Consider the following 15,865-nt stretch of genomic DNA (forward strand, 5'->3'; position numbering starts at 1 on the left):
TCAGGGTGATTGTATGTCTGCTTCATCCTGGATGTGGGCAGCCTTGTCCACTTGGGAACCTGAGTTGGAGGGCCCTCTGGGAACCAGCAGGGTGAATGGAAAGCGCCCCACTCCCCGAGTGCTTCACGTCCATCTCCTTCTACTCACCTCTGCGTTTCTCCGTGTCCTCCACCCCTCCTTGGCTTCCAGCAGTGCCCAGTCTAACTCCTGGGCAATCAGAGGAGAAAGGGGTGTTGGCTGTTGGCTGTTTCCCAGAAAGGAAGAGCTGTAGTGGTGTCTATTGTCACCGCAGCAGGTCTGATGTTGTCTCATCAGCCTGAGAACCCTGAGCCCTGGGACCCCCTTCTCCTCCTGGCTCAGCCTCTGCCAGCACCACTCCCCCCTACTTGGGCTCCCCAAACAGCGCTCTAGATCCACGTTCTGTGCCTCTCACAAGGAGGCTGCAGTCAGGAAGGCCACGGGATTTCCCCACTTCAGGCTCGAACCCATTAAGCCAGGAGGGAAAGGTTTTATTGTAGTCATTTCTTTCCTTTCTGAGGGTTTCCACAGGGCCACCAAAGCATCCAGAGGGGCCTACTTGCCCGCTGATGCTGTCTGGCTATGCAGCATCCACTGGGCTGGACCAAGGGGCTGGACAAATGCTCCTCAGCCAGTTTAAGTCACTGCTTACCTTTCTTTGGCCTTCCCTGGTGGCTCAGCTGGTAAAGAATCCACCTGCAATGCGGGAGACCTGGGTTTGATCCCTGGGTTGGGAAGATCTCCTAGAGAAGAGAATGGCTACCCACTCCAGTATTCTGGCCTGGAGATTTCCATGTACTATTCCATGGGGTTGCAAAGAGTCGGACACAACCGAGTGACTTTCACTTTACCCTTCCTGGAGACATTTATCTTTTGAACCTCAAACACCATGTTTGGCAGAATGATGACCCTCATCCCTCTCTGCTCCACCCGGCTTTGGGCAACTTTGTCAGGACTTCTGGGTGTAGCAATCCCCAGACCGCTGTGCTGGATCACAGGGAAGCCCTGAGACCATAAAACTAGAGACACCATGTGACCGCTTCTTTTCCGCCTCTTTTCTGAGGTCTTGCCTCCAGTTCAGAGGCAGCTCTATCTAGAAAATGCTCACAGGTGTCCTCTGACCAACCTCCACCGCCCATCCCCTCTGGAATCCTGAGGCCTAAATCAGGAGCAAGGAACAGGATGTAGGGTCCTTCTCTGGGACCCAGTGCGGTCTCAGCTCTCATCAGTTTCCCCTGTCTCCCTTCTCACCAGCTCAGGAAAAACAAATTGTTGTCCTTGAGGTTGGATTGGGGGAGGTGGTGGAGGGTGCAGGGAGAGGAGAGAATCTTTCTTCTTTGTCTTATTGTATTCTCCCAAATCCTTTGCTGTGGTCTACTCCATTCCCTAAAGGAAAATCCAAATAGCTGGCTTTTTGACTCAAAAGCCCCCTAAAGGCTCCCGTCCCCTTGCCATTTTGCAGCCTTGAATCTTCCCTGGCAGAAAACAGAGAATCCTGGTCGCTGTCTGACCGTGGGGGTGGGGAAAAGGGAGGTGAACGGGGTCGGGGGAACCCCATCACTGAAGAGTGCAGAGTCTTAATCTGCCTCCGTACACTGAGTCTTCCCTTTGGTGAAGAATGGGTCGGGAGATCCTTCTGATCTCTGAGTCCTCTTCTGGCTTGCAGGCCTGCCCCGCTGCCCAAGGATGCCTCTCCCTCCCTTTGGCCCTTTTTCTCCCTGAGAAGTTCCGCCTGCAGCCTTTTCTGAGCTCAGCGGAGCTCACAGCAGAGCCTGGTGGTGGTAAAGCAGAAATATGAAAGATCACTCACTGGGAACTTTGTTTTCTTTTTTTTAAACTTTCAGTGATTTTGAAGTGTAGGCATCCTCTGTCTTCCAGCTATGCCGAGGGTGTGTTTACTGGGTAGCTGAGTTTTCTTCTTGTTCTCTACTGTCTCTAGAGGAAACCTAGGGAGACATACATGAGGGACTACCAGTGTCTCAGTAAAACGGAGGGGAGAGGAGTCCTTTGGAAGGTGGGTGGCGACGGAGGTAAGAAGCAAAGAGGACCACTGATGATCCCACAGGGTAGTCGTGGGTCAACAAGAGTTTGTTTGGCTTGGATTTGTCAGACAGAACTGGTTAATTCTGGTGCTGTTTTCTACCAGCTGTGTGAGTCCTTGGGCCAGTCATTTACCTTTTTATTCCTCTGTATATTCCTCTATAACATTAACATAATAAAGATACCAACTTCTTACCTCTTAGTGTTATGAGGATTGGAATGGAAGAGGCTTGGGGCATCGTGTGAAAGTGAAAGTCACTCAGCCATGTCCGACTCTTTGCAACCCCATGGATAGTCCATGGGGTTCTCCAGGCCAGAATACTGGGGTGGCTTGGGGCATACTAGGCAGTTAATAACATTACCTATTATTATTACTGGGCTTCCCTGGTGGCTCAGATGGTAAAAAATCTGCCTGCAATTCAGGAGACCTGGGTTTGATCCTTGGGTTGGGAAGATCCCCTGGAGAAGGGCATGGCAACCCACTCCACTGTTCTTGCCTGGTGAATCTCCATGGACAGAGGAGCCTGGTGGACTACAGTCCATGGGGGTTGCAAAGAGTTTGACACGACTGAATGACTAAGCACTCATTATTATTACTACTACTGCTACTAATTTTATTGTTCATTCACTGTCTCAAAGAAACTCATCCTTGTCAAGCATAAGCTCTGATAAGAGTGGTTTAAGGAGACTTACATTTCAACATGAAGCATTTCCCCTTTAATTCTCTTAGGAAACAGCAGTAACAAATTTCCTGTTTTGGTTTCTGATCCTGATTAAGTTCTTGGTCCATTGCCTTGCATAAGTAAGTAGATACTCAGTAAATACTTGTAGATTGAATGATACTCCATACCAACAATTATAACACAAAAATAATGGGACCATGTTTTAAATCACTCTATCTTTTTCTTTCTCTCTCTCTCCCAAATGCACTCAGGCACACCCCATTTTAAAACAGAATTCAACAAGGCTTTAAGCAGACATAGACTGAATGTTAGTTTTCTGTTGGTGTATAACAATATCACAGACTTAGTCGCTTCCAGCAGCACACAGCGTTCTCTCATTTCTGTAGGTTAGAAGTCCCACAGCTTAGCTGGGTCCTCTGCAAGGTTGTGATCAAGGCTGAACACTGAGTCAGCCTGGCTGTGTTCTTTCCTAAGGCTTGAGTCTCTCTTCCAGGTTCCTTGAGGTTGTTGGCAAAAGTCAAGTCCTTGTGGTTGTAGGATCGAGGCCCTCACTTCTTGCAGACTGCCCTCTCCACAGGCAGTTCACAAGAAGGCTTTACTTCTTCAGGGCCAGCAAGAGAGTGTCTCTCTAGCCTCAGGAAGAACCTAGTCCTGCTTTTAAGGGCTCATCTGATTAAGCCAGGCCCACCCAGGATAAGCTCCATTTTGGTTTCCTCCAACTCAAGGATGCTGTGAAATCCTTCCACCTTTTCCAAGTAATATGCCCCCAAACCACATAGTGGCATCTCATCATAATCAGTCTCACCCACATTTAAAGGGAGGGGATTATACACAGTGTATGGGGTGGTGTGTGGGCATTGGAGGGGTAGGAATATTGGGGGCCCTCTTAGAATTCAGTCTCACAGGATGTCTCTTTCAGCCCAGAAGATATCATGATAAGTAGAAACTCCAAAATGTGTTTCTACATTCCAGTTGATATAAACTCAAAGAAGGTGGGGACCTTGCTGACGGCCAATCCTGCCTAAGGCACCATAAAGTCAATGATGATGATGGTCTCTATACGCCGGGTGCTCTCCGCGACTTTAACATCCCTTCTTCTCATTGTCACGACTAGTGCATTTTACAGAGGAGGCTGGGATATGAACTGGGGCATTCTGACTCTGGGGCCTGCTCTGACTTCCATCCTAAATTGAATTTAGAAAAATATGCCCTGGCAAACAAGCGCATGATAAATGATTTACAATGGCGAGCGCGATGGCGAATTTGATGCCGGTGCTTGTGTTCCTTCTCTCTGTCTCTGTCTCCCGCTTTCTCCCGGCTTCCCTCCCTCCCACTCTCTGACATTAAATGCTTGGTTACTCAAGGCCACGGTTACAGGATGTTAAGTAAACAATCCCCCCTCCCCACGCTTTGTTTATTTTTCTAGACAAGAAAATGGAACAGAACATTAGGGAAGGAGGCTTTGCGGCATTTCAGAGCAGCTGACTGCTCTGGGCAGAGGCTGTGGGGCCGCCTGGCTGGGCCCCCTCTGCCAATCGTGGCTGGGGGACCAACCCTCTGTGCTGCTCTAACCACAGGCAGCTCCAAGGGCTCCAGGAGGCTCCCGCTCGGTGCACGCATGTCTAGAATATTTACTTGCAGAAGGGTCTGTGAGGACTAGGTCAGCCAGGTGGGCTCAGTAAGGGAGTAAGGTGCTCAGTAAGGGAGGAAGGTGCCTCCCTCCCCCTTCCATGCCACTGTCTCCCTGCAAACCAAAGCTCAGCTTTTGACCTCCCCCAGCCTCTCCTGATCCCACTCGAGAGGGCTTTCCTGCTTTCTGCTTTTGGGGAAGGATAACCATAGCACTGTGTCTGCTCCCCAAATGTTGTAAAGTCCCAGCTCCCTCACCTTAGCCTTGAGAGTACCAGTTCTGAGTCCAGGGACCAAGGAATTTACACACTTCCACGTGGTATTTGCATATTAATCCAGTAGAAATCTATTTTTTTGCTTCCATCAAGAAATACTAGCTCTCCTATTTTTTTTCTAGAAATGTGCAGCTGCATCTTTTTTTTCTTCCTGAGTATATAGAATAAATAGGCAGTACTTTTCCACTCAGAAAGTCATCCCACAAGGTTTGGATAGAACTGAACATCCTCCCTGCCTCCTGTCCCCATAAACTTAGGAGTGGGGACACAACTCGGGCCTCCCTAATCAGATCATCTCATTACTCTGGCCACAGCCATTGGATAAGAAATGGTTGGATGGGCTGTGCTGGACCAGTCAGAGTGCTCCCTGAGACTTTTCTATTCCTAATTTCTGGGGTGAGAGCTCTTCTTGTGAGGCTCAGCTGGACTCCAGCTGCTGGCAGCTCTTCTTACCCTGGAAAAGCACTAGAGAAGGCTTGCATGAGAAATGGAAATACAGATAGAGCACAGTGACATTGATTGAGCTCCTGGATCCCACTATGCCTGAAGCCTACCTACTGCTGCACTTTGCAGTTAAATATACACATCAGAAAATCTGCTCCCCACACATTTCTTTTTTTCTTAAGTTCGGATCATCTGGGATTCTGTCCCTTGTGACTAGGGAATCCTTATATAAGAACCAACATCCTGGAAATTTCTACCATGTGCCAGGGACTGTGCAATGCATTGTAAGTATTTACATTATCTGTTTTAATCTTCTGTTTAAGGACCTGGCATAGCAGGCCTGATTACCCCAGTCATGCAACCAGAAGAGGGAGGCTCAGAATAGGTTAAGTACATTGCTCATGAGCAAGGGATAGAGCAGAAATCTGTGCTTTCTTTCCAGAACTTTTCTAATGCTTACCATCCTTGCTGTTCCTTGGGCTCGTGTCAGCTGATAGCATTGTTTCACTACTCCCTGGCCTTACGTCTGGCCCAAACCATCTAAATCTAAGATCCCTGGTGGCAGGGACTGCATCCTGTTTGCTGGCCCCACTGTCATCACCACTACACAGGCCCATGGCCTCGGGTGAGGCAGTTCATAAATCTTAAACAAACCCTTGCTGAACTCATGACATGCCCATGGCACTTCGCAAAAGGCTTGTCATAACCCGATTCATGGGCAAGGAGCCATGGGCAGAGAGTACAAGCATATCTGATGAACTAAGCATGCTTTTCACAAGCACTGCCACCAGTTCTCCCCAGGAGCTGACCCTGATGAGTCTCCATCTTTCATTCATTATCCATCCATTCTTATATTCAACACATATTTTCTGAACACTTATTTTATACCAAACATGTTGTAAGACTCAGGATACCAAGTGAATAAGACATGGCTCCTGCCTTCAAGGATCTTATTTATAATCGCCTTTTAATTACCCAGCAGCAAATTTCCCCAATCATTGGCAATTTGCTGTTTGAATTGTTGAGCTCCTCTCTGTGCATCACTGGGGCTCAAGCCTTGCCCAGCCCCGCCATCCTGCTCTTTGTCGACTACCATGGCCCCACTTCGACCAACAGGGCTGTCACAGTGTACAACTCCAGGGGACACCATTCACGCAGACACACGGCATTCTCGGAAACGGAGCAACGCACAGCCTGTACCGCTGTACACGGCAGCTTTGATGACTCAAATTGGACCCATTAATGATAGCCCTTCCCATTCACAATCACATTTCTGGAGCACTTTATAGTTTACAGGAAATTTCACCTCCATGGTGTCAGTTGAACCAAGAAATTCTGTTTTGGTTTCCATGAAACATCCTCTCTCCTCTGCCCTTCACCCGTGGGGTTCTCTGTTGGTTGCGTGAGCTCCCCCCGTAGCCCCCTCTCAGATGGTGACAGTCTTGCTGAACTGTGACAATTACCGAGCACCGAGTTACATTATCAGCCCCAGGCTTTCTTCCACCCCACAGCACCTACCTGGAATTAGCAGTGGCCGTGGCTTGGCCGAGGTGAATGTGCTGGTGATTACGAGCGTACTTCTTGTTTGTCTTTTCAGCCCTGAAATCCTGTCAGTGAGGAGAAGCGATAATAACATGCTATTAAGTTCTTTCTGGGTAATGTAATTCAGGAGTCAGGAGGCAGTTTGGTCATTTATGTCTTTGGAAAGCTTAGAGAATTTTCAGCATCATTATCCCCCATTTTAAAGAGCCAGGCCCTAATATATAAATATAGATCTGGCCAATCCTGGGGGTATATATAGATACACATATACCCTTAGATGTTCACATGTGAATGTGTATACGGACATGTACACTTAAGCACAGGAAGTGGGCAGGTATGTGGCGAAGTCAACACAAACTTCCAGTTACTTACAGATCTGTGTATGATCCTCCTTTTTAGGATCATGGCTTCTATTGTCCAGGTTTTCAGGAATTAAGTTTTATTCCTAGCCTCTGCCTTGACACGTTGTGGACTTTCTGTTTTTGCTCCTCATTATGATAACGAAAGGAAGAAGAACTCTGTAAACACACGCCTCTGGGTGTGCAGTCCCAATGTAGAGAGACTGTTTCAGTTGTCCGGTCCTTTTCTTCATGCCCCTTTCCAAGCTGCAGGTCCTAGGTACCTTCTTAGAGCTTTTGGTTCCATCAGAAGAAGTCTGTCTCGGTTCAGTTCAGTCACTCAGTCATGTCGGACTCTTTGCAACCCCATGGACTGCAGCATGCCAGGCCTCCCTGTCCATCACCCACTCCTGGAGTTTACTCAAACCCATGTCCATTGAGTTGGTGATGCCATCCAATTTTCTCATCCTCTGTCATCCCCTTCTCCTCCTGCCTTCAATCTTTCCCAGCATCAGGGTCTTTTCCAATGTCAGTTCTTCACATCAGGTGGCCAAAGTATTGGAGTTTCAGCTTCAACATCAGTCCTTTCAGTGAATATTCAGGACCGATTTCCTTTAGGATGGACTAGTTGGATCTCTTTGCAGTCCAAGGGACTCTCAAGAGTCTTCTCCAAAACCAGAGTGCAAAGCATCAACTCTTTGGTGCTCAGCTCTCTTTATAGTTCAACTCTCACATCCATACATGACTTCTGGAAAAACCATAGCCTTGACTAAACCGACCTTTTTTGGTAAAGTAATGTCTCTGCTTTTGAATATGCTGTCTAGGTTGGTCACAACTTTTCTTCCAAGGAGCAAGTGTCTTTTAATTTCCTGGCTGCATTCATCATCTGCAGTGATTTTGGAGCCCCCCCAAAATAAAGTCTGCCACTGTTTCCACTGTTTCTCCATCTATTTGCCATGAAGTGATGGGACCAGATACCATGATCTTAGTTTTCTGAATGTTGAGATTTAAGCCAACTTTTTCACTTCCTTTTTCACTTTCATCAAGAGGCTCTTTAGTTCTTCACTTTCTGACATAAGGGTGGTGTCATCTGCATATCTGAAGTTATTGGTATTTCTCCCGGCAGTCTTGATTCCAGCTTGTGCTTCCTCTAGCTTGTGCTTCATCAGCGTATCTGATGTACTCTGCATACATGTTAAGAAAGGTGTGTCTACAGTATGTGGTAATCACCTTTGCTGCTTGTTTATAGACTGGAATTTCCCAACTGGAAGGGATTTTTGAGATTATATGAGTTGGCTCCTCTTCGCACAAGGAGGCAGGGAGTGGTCAGAGAGGGCAATAACAAGTCCCTGGTTCCTGAGAGTTAGTGGCAAAGCCTGGATAAGAACCCATGCTTCCTGGCCCTTCCTCTACCCAGAGCGCTCTCTGCTAATGGGTTTCAGCCCTCACAGACCACTTTGCCTTCCTCTAAGTGTGCCCTTCCCGTATTTCTTGGTGAGCACAGAGTTGGAGACTGGAGATGGATCGTCCACAACCCTGATGCAGTCCTAGTCAGCCCTTGTCAAGGCAGTCATGGTGCAGTGGGAAAAACATGAAGACTAAAGCCCAGCTTCTCCCTGTGGCATTGTCAAATGGCCATGGCCAAGTCTCAAACCCTCTGTGCTCATTTAGTTACCTGAAAATTGGAAATGATAATAGTATTGAACTCTTAGGGTTGGTGTAAATTAATACACAAAAAGGGCCTGACACATTTTATGTGTTGGCTTTTACTCTTAACCCTCACCTGCCCTATAGCATTTTCATCTTGTTTTCACTAAACTCTTCATCTCCAATTTAGACACTTAACTCTTTTCAGCTGAAATATAGTTAACTAGACACTTAACTCTTTTGTTTGTTTAAATGTGTGCTTTTAAAAATATTTATGTTTTAATTAGAGTATAATTGCTTTATACTCTATATTATAATCAATAACCTCAGATATGCAGATGATACCACCCTTATGGCAGAAAGTGAAGAAGAACTAAAGAGCCTCTTGATGAAAGTGAAAGAGGAGAGTGAAAAAGTTGGCTTAAAGTTCAACAGACTTCAGCAATACGTGAACCGTGAACTTCCAGATGTTCAAGCTGGTTTTAGAAAAAGCAGAGGAACTTCAGAAAACGAAGATCATGGCCTTTGGTCCCATCACTTCATGGCAAATAGATGGGGAAACAGTGGAAACAGGGGCTGACTTTATTTTTCTGGGCTGCAAAATCACTGCAGATGGTGATTGCAGCCATGAAATTAAAAGACACTTGCTCCTTGGAAGAAAAGTTGTGACCAACCTAGATAGCATATTGAAAAGCAGAGACATTACTTTGCCAACAAAGGTCTGTCTAGTCAAGGCTATGGTTTTTCCAGAAGTCATGTATGGATATGAGAGTTGGACCATAAAGATTGAGTGCCAAAGAATTGATGCTTTTGAACTGTGGTGTTGGAGAAGACTCTTGAGAGTCCCTTGGACTGCAAAGAGATCCAACTAGTCCATCCTAAAGGAAATCAGTCTTGAATATTCATTGGAAGGACTGATGCTGAAACTCCAATACTTTGGCCACCTGATGCGAAGAGCTGACTCATTTGAAAAGACCCTGATTCTGGGGAAGATTGAGGGCGGGAGGAGAAGGGGACAACAGAGGATGAAATGGTTGGATGGCATTACCGACTCAATGCACATGGGTTTGAGTAAACTCCAGGAGAGGGTGATGGACGGGGAGACCTGGCGTGCTGCAGTCCATGGCGTTGCAAAGAGTCGGACACGACTGAACGACTGAACTGAACTGAACCGGTCATTGCTTTACAATCTTGTGTCAGTTTCTGGAGTGCACAACGTGATTCAGCTGTATGCGTACATATACCCCTCGCTGCTCAGGCTCCCTCCCCACCCTCTAGGCCATCGCAGAGGCCAAGGTGAGCTCCTGGTGCTATGCACGGCCTCCCACTGGCTGTTTTACACTTGGTGGTGTGCGTGTGTCAGTGCCACTCTCTCAATCATCCCACGCTCTCCTTCCCTCAATGTGTCCCCAAGTCTGTTCTCTGTGTCTGCATCTCTATTCCTGCCCTGCCAATAAGTTCGTCAGGACCATTTTTCTAGATTCCATATATATATATATATGCATTAGATACTTAACTCTTAACAAGGCTTGTGACCCAGTTTCCCATCTATAGCTTTACCTCCTTTAAGTAACTTCATCCACTTTCATTGCTCCCCAGATTTATATCTCCCAGTCCCGTTTACATAAAAATCTCATAGGTCTTATGTTAGCTTCATTCATTCATTTATTCATATAGATATTTACTTAGTGCCTGTTATGTGCCAAGAGCTGTTCTACGTGCTAGGGATTTAGCAATAAATAAAACAGTTGGGCTTCCCTGGTGGCTCAGATGGTAAAGAAGCTGCCTGCAATGTGGAAGACCCTGATTCAGTCCCTGAGTTGGGAAGATCCCCTGGAGAATGGAATGGCACCCCACTCCAGTACTCTTACCTGGAGAATTCCATGGACAGAGGAGCCTGGTGGGCTATAGTTCATGGCATCACAACGAGTCAGACATGAGTGAGTGACTAACACTTTCACACTTTTTTCAAAATAACTCCAACTCCTTTATCCTCACAGAGCTTGGAATCCTAGTGGTGGTGGTGAACAGTATCTCAAATCATGATACATGCTATGCCAAGAAAGCATGAAAAGGAGATAGGGAATTCTGGAGACAGGGTAGAAGCTACTATTTAAATAGGAAAGGCCTCCTTGATGAGATGGCCTTTAAACACCAGGAAGACATGGGACCAGCAGCTTGGCTACCTAGGAGATTACTCCAGGCTGAGGGAGCAGCAAGTGCAAAATCCCAAAGGCTGGAATGTGCTTGGTGTGTGTAAAGTACAAGGAGACCTGTATGGCTGAGTAGGATGCATGAAAGGGAAGTAGACATAAGACTGGAGAAGGACTGGCAGAGATGGCAGGTCGAAAGGGCTTTGTAGACTGTTGTCAGCTGGTTGTTACTTAGAGTAATATGGGGATCCAATGGAGAGTTTTGATTGGAGTGACTTGATATGAGGTATGTTTTCATGGAATCACTCTGGCAGGCATGCTGCCAGCAGCTGGTAGGGAGCAAGGAAGTCATTTGGAGGACACTCCGATAAGCCAGGGACTGTGGACATGGTGTTCTAGATGAATTTTTAAAGTAGCGCTGATAATTGGGATTGACACCTATACACTATTGATGCTGTGTATAACATAGATAACTAATGGAAACATACTGTAGACACAGGGAACTCTAGTGAATGCATCGTGGTGACCTGAACGGGAAGGAGGTCTAAAAAGGGAGGAGTCAAGAACATTTGCTAGGCTTTTGGCCCCAGGAAACTGGTACAAAGGTGTGGTGTTATTAACTGAGATAGAGAAGACCATGGCAGGAGATTTTATTCATTTATTTTTTGAGGGAGGAAGGGATTGAGTTTGATTTGGACATGGTTAGTTTGAGATGATGTTTAAACATCCAGGTGGAGATTTTGAATCAGGGAGGGCGTGGAGCTGGAGACACGAATTTGGGACCTTCAGTGTTAAAATGATTGAAAGCCCTGAGCTTAGGGGAGATCACACATGAGTAGGCATCGGTGGAGGTGGCCCAAGGACTGAGGCAATCCAGTGCTGCAGAGATGGGGAGATGAGATGGACACACAAAAGGAAAACTAGGAGACTATGGGCCCTGGAAGTCAAGCACAAGCATCTCAAAGAAGAGCCCTGGCCATCTTTGTTAAATGCTGCTGTAATACAAATAAAACGATCAAAGATTATTCACTGGATTTGGCAACGTGGAAGTCTTTGGTGACCTGACATCACCTGGGATCCAAGCCTTCTGGTTGCAGCTAGGTGACATAGCAAGCTAGTGCACGATGCACAGAAAGAGATTCACACCACTTCTAAACATGTGGAAAGACGTTCACCCTCACTTATAGTAAATGAAATGCAAGCTAAAACTATATTAAGATACCTTTTTTTTTGAGCTGTCAGATTAGCCCAAAGACCAATAATAATAAAAAGTTTAATAATTCACTGTGTTACTTAGGGTCCAGGGTAAACAGACATTCTTCAACTTTGCTGATAAGAATGCAAATTGGTTCAAACTCTGGAAGAGTGTATCAGAAGTCAGAAGCCATCTTAGGTATTTCAAGCAGAAAGGGATTTAGTACAGGGACTTAGATGATGGTAGTAACCACTGGAGGGATTTAAGTAGCACAAGTTAGGATTGTAGGATTGTGCCACTACTCTTTTTTTCTTTTTCCTTTTGATCACATTGCCCAAAGCTGTGATCAAGAGGTCTGAAAAGCTGTTGCTGCCACTTGGAGACTAAGGCAAAGCTGCCTTGCAGTCTGGTCACTGATGTACTGGCTACTACAAAAACTCACAGTGGCCAAAGCTCGTGTGAATGGCTCCTACCCTCCTTCAGTCTTTCGCAACTCGCATGGCAAAAACTAACTGTATTCATAGCCCAGTTGGGAAAGAAGTCTGGGAAATGTAATTCCTGAGTTTCTAGTCCCTGTGAGCTATATCATATTTCCCATGGGAAGAGGATGGTGGTGGTGGGGGGCGGATAGAAAGAGGTGCTGAGTCCCAGTTGACAGCATCTAATGTGGTCCAGCTCTCTGGCTTCTCAGCATCCATTTACACCATTTGTCCATATTTAAATTCCCAACAGCATTAATAAGGACAACATGCTTCCATCTAAAAGAAAGCAGAGTTACATAAAATAATGCAAATGAGAAGATAGCCACACTCTCTCCCGAGAGGAAAGACCCAAAGACTCATCAGTCATTGTGTCCCTGTCTGGCTGATGTTTTTCTCCCTTCCAGTTCTGTCACCAGAATAGTGAATAATCTTGCTTATAGTCTTTAGAATATCAAATGAGATATTCTAAAGATGATAAGATTTGCTATTCTAAGGACTATAAGATTAGCTACCACTATCATTCCTTGTATAAAATAATAGGGGCAAGAAAGAGAAGAAAATACCTAACAAAGCAAGGAAGAATAAATGCATATTTGCTACATTTTTTGCAACCAGCCTCTGTTGATTGCAGCTTCCTTCTTCTGCTACCTGTCCTTTCTTCCTTTTGTTGTCAGCCAGCATTTAGCTGTTCAGAATTCTCTCTCTGGTAGAATGACCCAAGCCTTCCTTCCTGAGGAATGTGCTCTCTTGATGGTTCTTCTTGTATTATTGTAGTTTTCCGTTAACTTTTACTAATGGCTGTAGAAGTACAAAAAGTTATAGGAACCCAATGTTCAAAATTAGTATCATTAACTGTGGGACAACTAGATACCATTTCCCTGCAGATGTGATATAAAGTTCAATAGCGAGTTCAAAACATCCATTTATTTTGACCAATCATGTTAAATCTGAATCAAACCAAGCTTTTAGATTACATTACTGCTGGCATTTGTCAAAACACATAGAACTGTAAATTAAAAAATACAATGCTTACCGTATATAAATTATACCTCAATAATATGGCTTTAAAAAACCCAACCCTTTAGATCTATCTTATTTCATGGGAAATTCTAGGGATAATTAAATGAAAGCATAAGAAAATAGACATATTGAGAATTGGGACAGTCTACAGGACAGCTGGCCTCTTTATAGAGTCAATGTCATGAGGGACAATTGTCCTAGATAAGATAAAACTTAAGAGCCATAATAAACAATTTTTTTTTGCATGAAACATTATTAGATCCTGGTTTCAAAGAAACAGGTACAAAATTTTTTTAGGATAATTATACATATTTGAATATGAAGTGAGTTTTAGGTGATGTTAGGGGATTATTGCTGTTTTTGTTACATATAATAGTACTGTTAATTGGAGAATTATCCCTGCTCCCTGGAGATACATGTTGAACTATTCAGGGGTGAAGTATCATGATGTTTTCAATTTACTAACAAATGACACAGTTGGGCCACAAAAAAAAAGGCAAAATAAGAATGATGATTGAAACTGGGTGGATGGTACATGGATGTTTGTTATATTCTTTTCCTTTCTGCGTGTTTGAAATGAGAATTGAAATTACATTGAAACAAGCAAGGAAGAAACTGGAGAAAGCTGCTGCTGGATCCACACAGCTGCCCGGCACAGCCTTGTCTACACAGTGACAAATCATAGAATATAGAGCCTAATGGCCATCACAAAAATTTCTGTCACTGAAACTGGTGCTTCAGCAACTGCCACTGGCAAAGGAAGAAGGGCCTCGGCCTCTCTTCCATCTTCCAAATCACGGGTGTGTGATTAACCCTGTTGGCTAGGGATCTCTTACCATGCAGGTAATGGAACTTAAGCCTCAGAGCCCTTCATTTGCACAGGCATCTTCCAAGGTGCTTTTAATGGTCTTTGCAGAAATCAGTTATTTCAACTGTAAACAGCTGAGACTGCTAACTCAACTCTGACTTTCCATGTGTCACACTTCCCCTTGTGTTGGATGGTGTTGGAATGGCCAAGGGAAGTCTGGGGATCCAGCTAAGAGGAAGTTGAACTCGGGATACATTTGTGTGGGTGTTTAGTCACTAATCCGTGTCTTTTGCCACACTATAGACTGTCACTCACCAGGCTCCTCTGTCCATGGGATTTCCTAGGGAAGAAGACTGGAGTGGGTTGCCATTTCCTTCTCCAGGGGATCTTCCCGACCCAGAGACTGAACTTGGGATTGAATAGCATTGTAGGCAATTCTTTACCACTGAGTCACCAAGGAAAACATTTAGTTGGTGTTTAATGAGATCCACTTTGGTGTTTTGCGTTTATTTGCAAGTTGTTCTGTTGTAGGAATGGCTTCCATGAAGACCCCTTCTGCTCACTGTGACAACTCCCTGGCTTTATGATTCCAAGATGCAGGGCCAGAGGTGACATCACAATGTGAATTCAGAAGCATCCCATGGTGGAGGAGAAAAAAAGGCTGAAATGTACAAAACCAGAAGCTAGTCTGTGTAATTTTCTTCCACTTACCAGATGTATAAAATCCTAAGTGGAGAATTTGGTACTCACTGATGCCTAGTAAAATGGAGGCTTTCTCCTATCAAGAACATGCTCAATAACTGAGCTGACACATTTATGAACATACCAGATATTTTCTGATGGACATTACAAATCATAGAGTTTATCAGTGTTCCATTTGGAGGGCAAAACCCTCAGTAGGCCTACAAACAATGTATCTCATATGTTTATGCCTATTAACTATCAGCAATAGAAATAAAATTTTAATGAACCATGCTGAAAGAAAAATTCAATTATCTTTTTATTTTCCATATTACAAAATCTTATCTTATGGAAAAGTGATCAAAGATTGTATAGCACAAAAAAGTTGGAAAAAACTTACAAAAGTATCTTGGGAAGTTGAATAATTATATTTTTCCTGGATATAGTGATGTTTGTGTTATTTTAGCTTTTAAAAAGCTATGATGCATTATGATTCCCCCCCTTCATTCTAAGTAACTGTTTGCAATTTTGTGTTTTGTCACTTAAAGAAGGCCCCCACAATCATATAAGCTTTAGGCAGGAAGATGGCAGAGCAAAATGATAGAATCCTGGTCTCTATGACACTTAGAAGCCCATGACAGCTTTGGATGGCCCATCTCCAGACTCTCTTTATTTAAGGGAGAAATAAATATCTGTCTTGTTTAAGTGACTGTTGTTTTGGCTTTTCTGTTATGAGCAACCAAACAGAATCTTAACCGATATGCCCTTTGACTCAGCAGTTTCACTTCCAGGAATTTGTCCTACAGATATACTGGCTCATTTGCAAAAGGATATATGGTCAAGGTCATTAATTATAGCAATAGATGAGAAACAATCTATATGCTCCTCAGTGGAGACTGGTTGAATAAAT

Source organism: Bison bison, unplaced genomic scaffold (genome assembly GCF_000754665.1).
Source record: "Bison bison bison isolate TAMUID 2011002044 unplaced genomic scaffold, Bison_UMD1.0 scf7180017864201, whole genome shotgun sequence".
Classification (NCBI taxonomy): Eukaryota; Metazoa; Chordata; class Mammalia; order Artiodactyla; family Bovidae; genus Bison; species Bison bison.